General features: G+C 37.9%; 1 protein-coding gene across 9 annotated transcripts in view; it reads right to left on the reverse strand.

Moving 5' to 3' along the window:
* The window catches only part of LOC137293890 (centrosomal protein of 170 kDa-like), a 167,593-nt gene that overhangs the window by 91,851 nt on the left and 64,976 nt on the right, over positions 1 to 10,766 (reverse strand). The window contains exon 1 of one of the 9 annotated variants that reach the window (XM_067824681.1): positions 1,137 to 1,256. The exons of the other annotated variants lie outside the window; for them this stretch is intronic. The gene's annotated coding sequence lies outside the window, so the exon portion shown is untranslated. Of the gene's footprint in view, positions 1 to 1,136; positions 1,257 to 10,766 lie in introns of those variants that run through there. 9 annotated transcript variants of the gene reach the window in all.

Below are 10,766 nucleotides of genomic sequence, written 5' to 3' on the forward strand. Positions count from 1 at the left end.
AAAATAGCTGACAGTTTGACCATGGTTTTAAATCTTACAAGTTGTTCCACTCACACACTCTTATCGATTTACCCATAAAGTGTAATACATTTTGATATATATGTTATCAATTTTCAAGGTGATAGGCCTGCACAAACAATGATAGTTGACTAAAAATTGTCTTATGTCTTATGTTGATAAGGTAAAATGGAAATAAGTTTACATTCCCATGATTTACATCTGGAACACGTTCTCATGCATTGTACATCATCACTGGCAACCTCTCCAGGCTTACAAACTATGTATACGGACAAAATAGACAACAGCTGAAACTAATGAAAGACAGCTTCATTCAATCAGTAGACAGGTAAATGATGGCAAACCATCAGAGCGTCACCGTACACTTCACCTTTTCACAGCAACACGCAGTGCACCCAGTTATTCACAACACCCTTCATGCACATAGCTATACACAACAACCATGATGCAAAGGAAAACTGCCCATCAAAACCAAGTTTATATTCACTGCATCTGGACAGTATTCATGGAGCATTTTTTAACTAATACAAACTTATTTCAAATGTTGTTATCCAGATATAATGTTGCTGGCACACCTTCAAATGTCAGTATGACTGATTTTGATAGAAGAAACACTTCTCCTCGTCAGCACTTCAACTGCTGTGGTGCTTATGCCTCACAGCAGTACAAGCTCCAACAGTTAGGACCGCAGACCATTACATCACTAATTGATGCCCTGACAAGTGCAGGTCAAACCCACATAGTTTCTGTAAGAAGGTACCGATCCTACAGTGAAGACCAGGATGTAAACATGTTATGATACAGAACTTATGCTGGTGTACTTGCACTATTTTGGCAGCATCAGTGAAATCTCTCCTGAAACACCTGCTCCTCTACATGTGATAAAAGTGTGCCAGATTAAATTTCTCTGTAATTTCTGAACCCTGACTAAAAATTCCTGCTGAACAATGCGCCAGTATTACCTTTAGCTATATAACACATAATCTTGATGGAAGTCGAAGAATGCTTGGAATGATTCAGACGTCTCCTTCTATTCTGACTTGAAACAACCTGAACACAAATTAAAGTTATTTCCCTAGAAAGTATACATACTGTTTGATTATCCAATCAAATCTTACCCTGAAAAGTTAACGAAAGATATGTAGATCCAGCAAGCAGACATCATGACAGACGGAAGACGACCAGACACACCAAGGAATGAAGCAGGATCTGACACTACAGTGAGCCCCTCTTGCTGAATGGGGAATAACTAGGTAAATATACCATGGTTTCCATTGCACTTTAAGAACTTTCTCTGGCAGCGGGTGCTATCAGAAGCACGTCATTGCATGGCCCAAGGTGGCCTCAGCTTCCCAGCTTCAGACAGAGTTGGTCGGGATGTACAGTAGATAGGGTGATGGGTGATTTAGGGTAGACGTGTTCACCAGCTGGGCGGAGTACAATACCAGAGCTAGTGGTTCAGCTGACCACACAAACCAGGAATTCCTCAGGAATAACACTTCTACAACTACAGTGTTGGACTTTCATCCATGTCTATCTATTCTGGAAGTCATAAACATGAAATACAGGTATGCGGGTCACAGTGAGGAAATATTCTGAAGGCATTTCTCCACTGAGAAGAGTGTTATCTACCAAAAGAAGGAGGACAGGTTTAACATACTGTTTTGTTTGGCACTCATGGCAGTGGTGAAGGAATGAAAACTGTAATCATCATCATCATCATCATCATCATCATCATCATCTACACATTTATTATCAATACCAAATCACCATTATTATGGAAACCATTGACAGAATGGTGGAGTAGCACAGTAGACTATAGTCAGTCTCTGAATACATATGATTTTGATTGTAACTTATGAACACATTTAAACTGAAAAGAAGCCCCAGGGAGACCAGAGATTACAGACTTGCTTCACTCAAAGCTTTAGCACTGCAAGTAGGGCTAGGCTGTAGGGAAAATAATATCGATAAGGGGCTGAAAAACAGACAAGGAAGCACAGTGGTGGCTTCCCACTGAAGCACACAATACATAGGAAGCTGCGGTTACATTCTTCCTGATTGTGACACCAGTGTTTGCTTATTTGAAGGAATCATCATCCCTTATGCAACTAATCTATATTTATATAAAATCTACATCAAACATCCTCAACACATGTCTAGGTTGGTATGGTTCTTATCGACAATAACTCAACCCTTTCTCTTAATCCTCACCCCTGCTCTAAAATGGCAAAAAATGAGATGACAATTGCTGCTATTTTTCTTGAAAGTTTCTGAAGGCTAGCATTTCCACAATACAAGCACTAAACATACCAGTACACATGTCAACATTTCTGTTGAAACCATGTAAGTGCCATATTTTACAATAAACAGTTTGTGCCTGGCCAGTATCTCAGTCGTCAGCTGACTGCAGAACTGCAGACAGGGACTATGGCTGCTCAGACAAGGCTGTTCCCTGTTTGGCCCCCAGGTGAGGGAGGAAAAAGGTTAAAGAGATTTTGTTTACCATAGATTCTCACTACCCTGACAAATGTGAGCAGAATCAAGACCAAGCCCTTTTCTTCATACCCTTTGTCCTACCTTGATAACGTCAACCCATAGCAACACAATGGTCTCACCATGTCACTGAACAATCATGCATTTTGTTCTTCCTAAATGATCTGAACCCTTCCTGGCACAATGGTCCAACATTTCACTATATCTCCACAAAACCTTTTCAAGCTTATCCTCCTTTACTACTTCTTAAAATGTAACCCACAACTGACCTCTAATTTCAGTCTTGGAAAGTACATCAAAACGTTATTGCAGTGATAATGATTTTGTAATTGACACACCACATTTTTTTCTGATATGCCTCATTACATGAGTTAGAAAGATGTTCAGCAGCATGTCTCAAAAACATGATTTAGCTGGCATGATAAGACTTTCTGAGCTTAAATTTAGCTGGCAACACTATTTCTTTAATCTTCATCTATGTAAAGTCGGAAAGCTAATCCTCCACCATAATCATTATGAAGAAGCAAATTAAAACTAGAATCTAAAAAACAACCCTGAAAGTTTCATGCTGTGAATTATGACATACATGTGCTTGTCACTTCCTGAACACATTTCTACCTAATTTCACCCAAATAACCCCCCTGTTTTTTTAACCTGAAGTAAATGAAAGCAGCCATGTTTATTATCTTGTCCTAGACTATAAGCTGTCCTCTACGGCAGCAACACCTGACCCCAGGGCATGCTTAACACATGTGAAATATTTGAATTTTCCATCTGAGTACGTGTGCAACATGTGGCTTCAACCTACAGTGGGGGCAAAAGTGGCAGCCTTCTGTATACATGTACTTCTAACCATGGATTGAGACACACATTCAGGTCAGAGATTTCAGGATAGACTGGGAGAGAGTCTGATTTTATTCACAAACACTCGGCCAGAGATCCAGAGAAATTCAGGAACAGACTCAGAGAGGCCTAGACAGGCAGATTACTGGGAGAGACAGGACTTGACATAAACTCCCTAGACTTAGTTATAAACACTGCATAGAGTCAGACATAAACTCGGCATAGGCATATCACACACTCACACATGGTCAGGTATGTAAAAAGGTACCATTAGCACATACCAGTACATACCAGTAATCATTCTGTTAATTTCAGCAATGTCCTGCCTAAATATAACTTAGATGAAATGTTTGGCTTGTTTTGCTCATTTATTTAATTAATTTCATTTCCATGTGAAAAAAGAAAAAATACCTGATCTGAATCTTGCTTTTTTCTGGATCTAAAACACCAACAAGACATACATCAACACCATCCATCTTCAGTCTGAATATCAATATAGATTAAAAAAAACAAACCCAAAAAACCCCCAAAGAGTACAAAGGTGAGTCACAGTACTGATTTAGCTCCAAGGTAGTGTGACATGTATGACAAATAACAAGTGTTACTGGTGACGCTGGCAGGTCACAGACAGCAGCTGGCGCTGAGTCAGTGTAAACACTGATGATTGGGAACTCCCAAACATACAGGTGATGATGTCACAGGTAAATCTGGTCTTACTGTCATGATGCTATCTACAGCTGTCATCATCATGCATAGCACATATTTACTCCTAGTATCAATGCTCCTTGTCAATAGCACACAGTGCACATCACTTAGACTAATCTGTTATACTTCATCCTCTCTCCTTCTACGACGGTTACTGAAAAGTGCATATCACACTCTGCATGCATGAGTCTTGGCTCAATTTCTTGAGCCTTTTCTGTTCCTATAAATTGTGTTTGTCAAACAGTTTTCTGACTTTTATAAGATATAGATACAAAAGCACTCATTCAGAATAAGAAAATTATCAATCTCATTTTGAAATTGTATCCTACAACTGATTACATTAATTCATTTGCGCCTTGCTTCATTCACATGACACTCAGTCAAACTGACATTCATCCTGCACACTGAAACCTAAACACCATTCAGTATTCATGCATGAGACATGTAACTGAACACTTCACAACTACTTCCTTACTTTAACTTACTTATCAACATGTGACTATTTATCTTGGTATACTCCCACTGGTTTCAAGCTTATTTAAACTTCCATTACAACAATTATCATTTCACAATACTCTAACAATCTTACTACTGGCTCATGTCAGAGGTAACTATAGAGTGAGCGAGTGAATTTAGTTTTACGCCACTTTTAGCAATATTCCAGCAATTTCAGGTCAGGGACACCAGTAATGGGCTCTACACATTATACTCATGTAGGGAATTGAACCTGGGTTTTCAGCGTGATGGGCAAAAGCTATAACCAGTAGGCTACCCCACCACAGGTAACTAGGGAAATAATTGTTAATGGAACACAATCACATTACACTCATTTTAGGTCATAAACATTTTTTTTTGAGAAGGCTACTCTGGAAAACCTTTAAAAGAATTCCAAATATACACGGAAGTTTATGAACTATGAAGAGTGTCCTACCTACAGTTGCATATCCAAGGAGAGAAATACCCTGATCTCTGCCAGTCAATATAGCCTGACAATGGGATATGTCCTGTATACCATCCCCGTAACCACAAACAACCACTGAATGATATGTCAACAATATAATGACTCAATCAATAACATTCATTTAAAGAACACTCCCTGTATGATTCAAGTGGTACTGTATACTAGCTATGCTCTGTTCAACTGTTGATATTACAGACATACACCAGTTTAGTTGACAGCCAGCTTGCATACCACCTAACAGTATATATACTATCTGTACTCCAGTGCTCTGTCCCACTGTGGATAGTACACATATATACCCCATACAGACAGTTCACATACCACTGAGTGAAAGTTGGTTTTCTCACCTGTATCAACCAAGGACTGTCTTAACTGCTCTTCAGAAAATTACCATACTTTCAACACCACCAAATACCTCAGAATATGCAATAGTATTTCAGCATATATACCATACAAATACAGTTAAAGATCATCCACTATTGATGGCTGTAATACTAGCAGATTGGCTATAGTCTAGGGTGTTCTTTAAATTCCTTTGAGTAGTATAACATAAGCTGCATACATTTCAGACTGATGACTAAAAACTACCACACATGTGTTTAGTTATTAGTGTGGGGGCTCTGTGTTACAGGACAACGTTCCTCTCCTTAGCGTCATGCTTGCTGTCAAACTCAAAGAAGACTGAGCAAGTTATGGTACACACACCATTAACACTGACGTCACATATCAACACTGCAATAAGAAGGAAGACCCTACATTTCATTATGTCAAAGAGTATATATCTCTGGAATAAAATCGAGCTTTTGTTCTGTATAACTCCAGAGGTTTGTTCAAAAGGAATAGTTTTAAGGACATTTCTCCACAGTAAGTAAACACTTGCAGTATTTGTTCTGTTCCAAACTCCATGTATAATTGATCACTGTTGACCAATGTTCCAAGGAGCAATTTACCGATACCATTCATATATAATTCTTCCAAAACGTAATTTACCTGATATTCACATGTAATCAGCTTGGTTGAGGTACATTCCAGGTACATTCCATTAATTCAAAAAGTTACCTTCAAATTCAATAACTTTTATAACACATAATATCTGACAGTCTTCCATCAATCACAGACACAGGTTCCATCCTCTTCATCAGACTTAATTCCAAGATGTCTTCACCATGTAGCATGTACTTGTCACAGGCACAGTCTATATGCACCTGACTGTGAGTCCACTAACAGTCACGTCCCCTGGTACAGCCACACAGGCCAGTGTAAACACACACACACATTCCTCCCCTGCGACCACAACAGGTAGAATACATGGTAACCCCACCACCATCTACAGGCTTCTTGATACATTTATCTACACATAGCTGTCAAACAGACATGTCTTTTTCCATTAGACAATGTATTTGAGATTTCTTATCTCTGATTTAATGACATTTTATGATCAAATAATTAGAACACAATTAACGTCCACTCACAAAGAACAAATATAAAACATGATGTTTCAATGTCATGAAAGAAATCTCTTGACTTAATAGAAAAATACTGTAATGTATTACACCATGACACTGGCATCTACTTTAATATTTCATCCATTGCACACATCCATTCTGTTTGTATGACCTGCATATGTATGCTATACATTTTAATTATTTGTTCATACAATATTCATTATATACAAGCATGACTAGCACCAATGGTAAATTCATGATGCCTTCTATCTTGATCATTGCTGTATCATCCTCTATTACCTTCATGCAAATCACCAATTCAGCTATAGAAACAGAATTTCTGTAGTAGAATAAGCATGTATCTACAGTTACCGTACTTGTGTGAGATACAAGCAATCATGGAGTGGACTCTTGGCATTGAGTTAAACAGCTCAGTTGTGATAGCAGCAGATATTACTTTACATTACAACCAGATAGTCGAAGCAGGATTCCTTACGTAGTTAATAGCCAGATGTACCTTGGAGTACTCTCAAAGACTAGGAACTGACACATGCCTCCTTGAAGTCACCACTTGAACAAAACTATGAAATAGAGCCACACACGGAACATACACCCTTGCGTCAATGACTTGACTTATGTTTGATCATATTCAACATTTAGAACATCTTTTACACCATGTAATATGTTACAAAACATATTATACACCTTGGACCTAAAGAGTTTTCTACTTTCCAGGTTTGTGCATTGGCAAATAAATTGTATTGCAATATATTCTGATTCTGGTACCCATATTCCGATACGCACTGAAATATAATGGAAGCGAAAAGGTTTGACAGTGAGTGACATTGACTGTACATGCAGAGCCTGTTTCTACATACTAAAAAGTCAATGGTTGTGATAACTGAAATTTTGAATTTCGAATTGATTTTGAGGGATTGTTTTTTCTTAAAATGTTTAGAATGTGAAGTATGCTGTTTTGACAATTACATTGCAAAAACTTCAGAGTGAATGATCATGTGTGGATTTAACTAGAACCATGGAGAAAATACATAATTAATATCCTATTTTGATTCTGAGAAAAACACATTGCAATATCGTTTGAAAGCAGTGTGACATATCGATGATACCATGCAGTCCTACTGCTTCCCAAAAGATCTTCTGACATCTAGGTACATGGTATGCTGCACGTTTGCCACATACAGTGAAACCTCATTTGTCAGGACACTGCAAAACAGCCAGAAAACCCCATCTGTCTGACAATTACTTATGGCAACTCCATCAATATACCTACTCTCTATAGTGGACTTATTCTGTTCCAACAGTTTGGAATTTGTAGAATTAGGTCACTTCATAGACATGCTTCAGTTCATATTAACAACTATGTTGTTGTCTTAAAGGTTTTAACGTTCATCATGTAGTAAAATGTCATCGACCGTTAATGTGATGTCAGTACCTATCAGTCATATTTAGTCACAAACTACAGACAGTCTAGCCACTTTGCTCCACATCATGTAACACTTGTATACATCAGAGACCATAATTATAATAGATTATATGGTCTCTGCATATATGATTCTCACAAAGAATATGTCTTCTTCACAACTACTTGAAGGTTCTCTTTATGACAGATGCATCAGGTGGCACTGTTTACTCTTAGCTTGAACTTTCTGGACTTTGTAAACACCACTCATAACAGTCCTGCAGGCAGAATTCCATATACAAGACATTCTCCTATACAAATGCACCAAGTCCTTATGACACACAACTTGAAGAGTGTTACACTGATGTGCAATTATTGTACAACTACATGTTTGGCATCTTACGAACCTTCTTTACATTGATATGTCATAGTTTGTGTACACAGACAAGTCCTCTCACAGAGATGCTGACTGCTGACAACTGCTTTCATATATCCTCAAACATGAATCTGACAAAAAAGATGTCTTAGATTGGACCTCCTTGAAAATGAAATTCATTCACACGTTTTCAACATTATACACAATGAGCATAATGTTCACTATCACTTTGACAAGATGAAGAACTAAGGTACCAAATGAACCACAACGTATGCATGGAAACTCAATTCAAAGCAAGGCATATAGGGTATAATGTTTTACTAACAAAATATTTCCACGAAACTGCCAAGCAATAAAAGAACATAGTTGTCAACCAAACACACATGTAAGTGTAAAATTAGCACCTCTGATACTTCAGGGGCCTGTGTGATGTTAGTGAAACTCTGTCAATGGCTACTTTAGGATATAGATATTCTGTTGGGATTAAGCTGTGTAGCACCAAAACATCATGATAGGTTAACAATATATAGTATGTACTATATATCAGGTTGAATTTATGACCCTGTTACAAATGCACACTGTGTATAAAACCAGTTGGTGCATGTACCAAATGTTGGCCACTATCTACACAGTGTTGGGGATTGATAACAGAGATGACAACCATAATTTAACCCAGTTAGTATTCCAGCAAAAACTGATGCAAAACTTAGATTTTTTTGGCAAATTAGTGTTAACTTTTCCAAGAGGCTTTATTTAATAAATATAAATATCCATTTTGAGAACACGTTAATAACAGGGTACTCACCCAATCAGTATTCAACATTCACATATAGCTTGATACTGAATAACATGTGGTTGAAATTTATTGTGTATGGTACATATGCTATTTGATGATTTAATTTAATGTACTTATATTTTTACTGCTCTCATAGTGACATATTTTGTGTTGTTTTCTCATAATGAATACAATAAAATCATACTACACCAGTATATGATAAATATAACAAATTGTCCAATTGATATGCACTGTGTACGCACTATGAGTAAGATATTACATTTTTACACCATGTTCAGCTTGTACACAGTGAAAACACAATACAGTGATGAATGCATTCATAACTTAGGCTTATTCTGTGTTACCTGAAGCATTCTAACACTGTCAAATATCTGACACTTTGTCATAAGCCCTCAAAAGCATAAAAGCTGAAAAGGTGACATGGGAAAGAAGTCTTGTTGTGAATGGACGTGAAATGGTTGTAATTATACAGTGTTAGAGAGACCTCGCCTTGAACTGTGGGCTATCTGGGCTGGGACACTAAAGTACAAGACCCAAGACGTGTTCTCCAGTCAGGCTCGAGTAGTCAACAGGTAACCACTATACCCAGAGATCATGTTACTCCCTCAACGTTGACAAAACTAGACTACAAACCCTTTCAGGCGAGACTGATAACTTGGGCTGGACTAAGATTTGATAGCTGTGATTCCTAACTGCCAAGAATGGTTATGTGTAATGTTCATGGGAAATATGACAACACATTTGAATACTTGATGTCCAGTATAGAGCTCGGTTGGTATTTGTCAGCCCTGTTTGTTCAGTGACGTGAACATCCTTTCAATCTTCCAATGAGAATGATGTGTCAAGCATATTTAGCAGATCATATTATAATGAAATACATTTAACGAGATAACTCAGTTTTAAAGATCTATTCCTTTTCATTGTCAAGCAAGAAATAATGCCCAAGAAAGGATCAAACATTATCCGAGCAAGTTTGTGGCATTATCAAGTTTGTCACAAATGGAAAAACAACAAACTTTACCTATTTAGCCTAATTTGATCTCATTTAAAACAATTTAACATAAATAAAGAAGATCCAAACTGTATCATATTCACAAGTTTTGGTTCAATTTAAACATTCCCTGTCTACCAAAACATTAACGTCAATGAGGTGTCACGTCAGTTTCACTGCAGGAGGGGTTAACATCTTTCAGTGGCATTTTAGAAGCAGGGAAGTAGAAAACTGATACACTTTATGGATAACTTCTTTAGCACAACAGTGCAATGTTTCCATGCACATTCTTGTGCCGTTGTCCAGCATGACACTTTGCATTCCTGCTTGACAATGGTACAAGAATCTGTATCAATATGTCACACTCTTAGAATACAGAAGTTGTTATCCATTAAGTTGGACATTTTGTGGGGTGCGGGTCACATGCACGCACGCATGCACGTATGCATGCACGTAAGCATGCATGGAAGCATGCACACACACACACACCTTGGATCCTTCATATTTCATTGTCCACCAAAGGCTGAGAAGTTAAGGTCATTTCTAAACCCAACACAAACATACCTGTATAAGTTCAAACAGACACCAACAGTAACAAGACTTCATTGTCTGATCTGATCACCTGACCTGCACAAACCCCTAATGACATCCAGCTCTCAGGCCAGACAGGGGACTGAGTAGGGTACTCCCTTGCTAACATGAGCCACTTGTCTCA

The sequence above is a fragment of the Haliotis asinina genome, chromosome 8, assembly GCF_037392515.1.
Source record: "Haliotis asinina isolate JCU_RB_2024 chromosome 8, JCU_Hal_asi_v2, whole genome shotgun sequence".
Taxonomy (NCBI): domain Eukaryota; kingdom Metazoa; phylum Mollusca; class Gastropoda; order Lepetellida; family Haliotidae; genus Haliotis; species Haliotis asinina.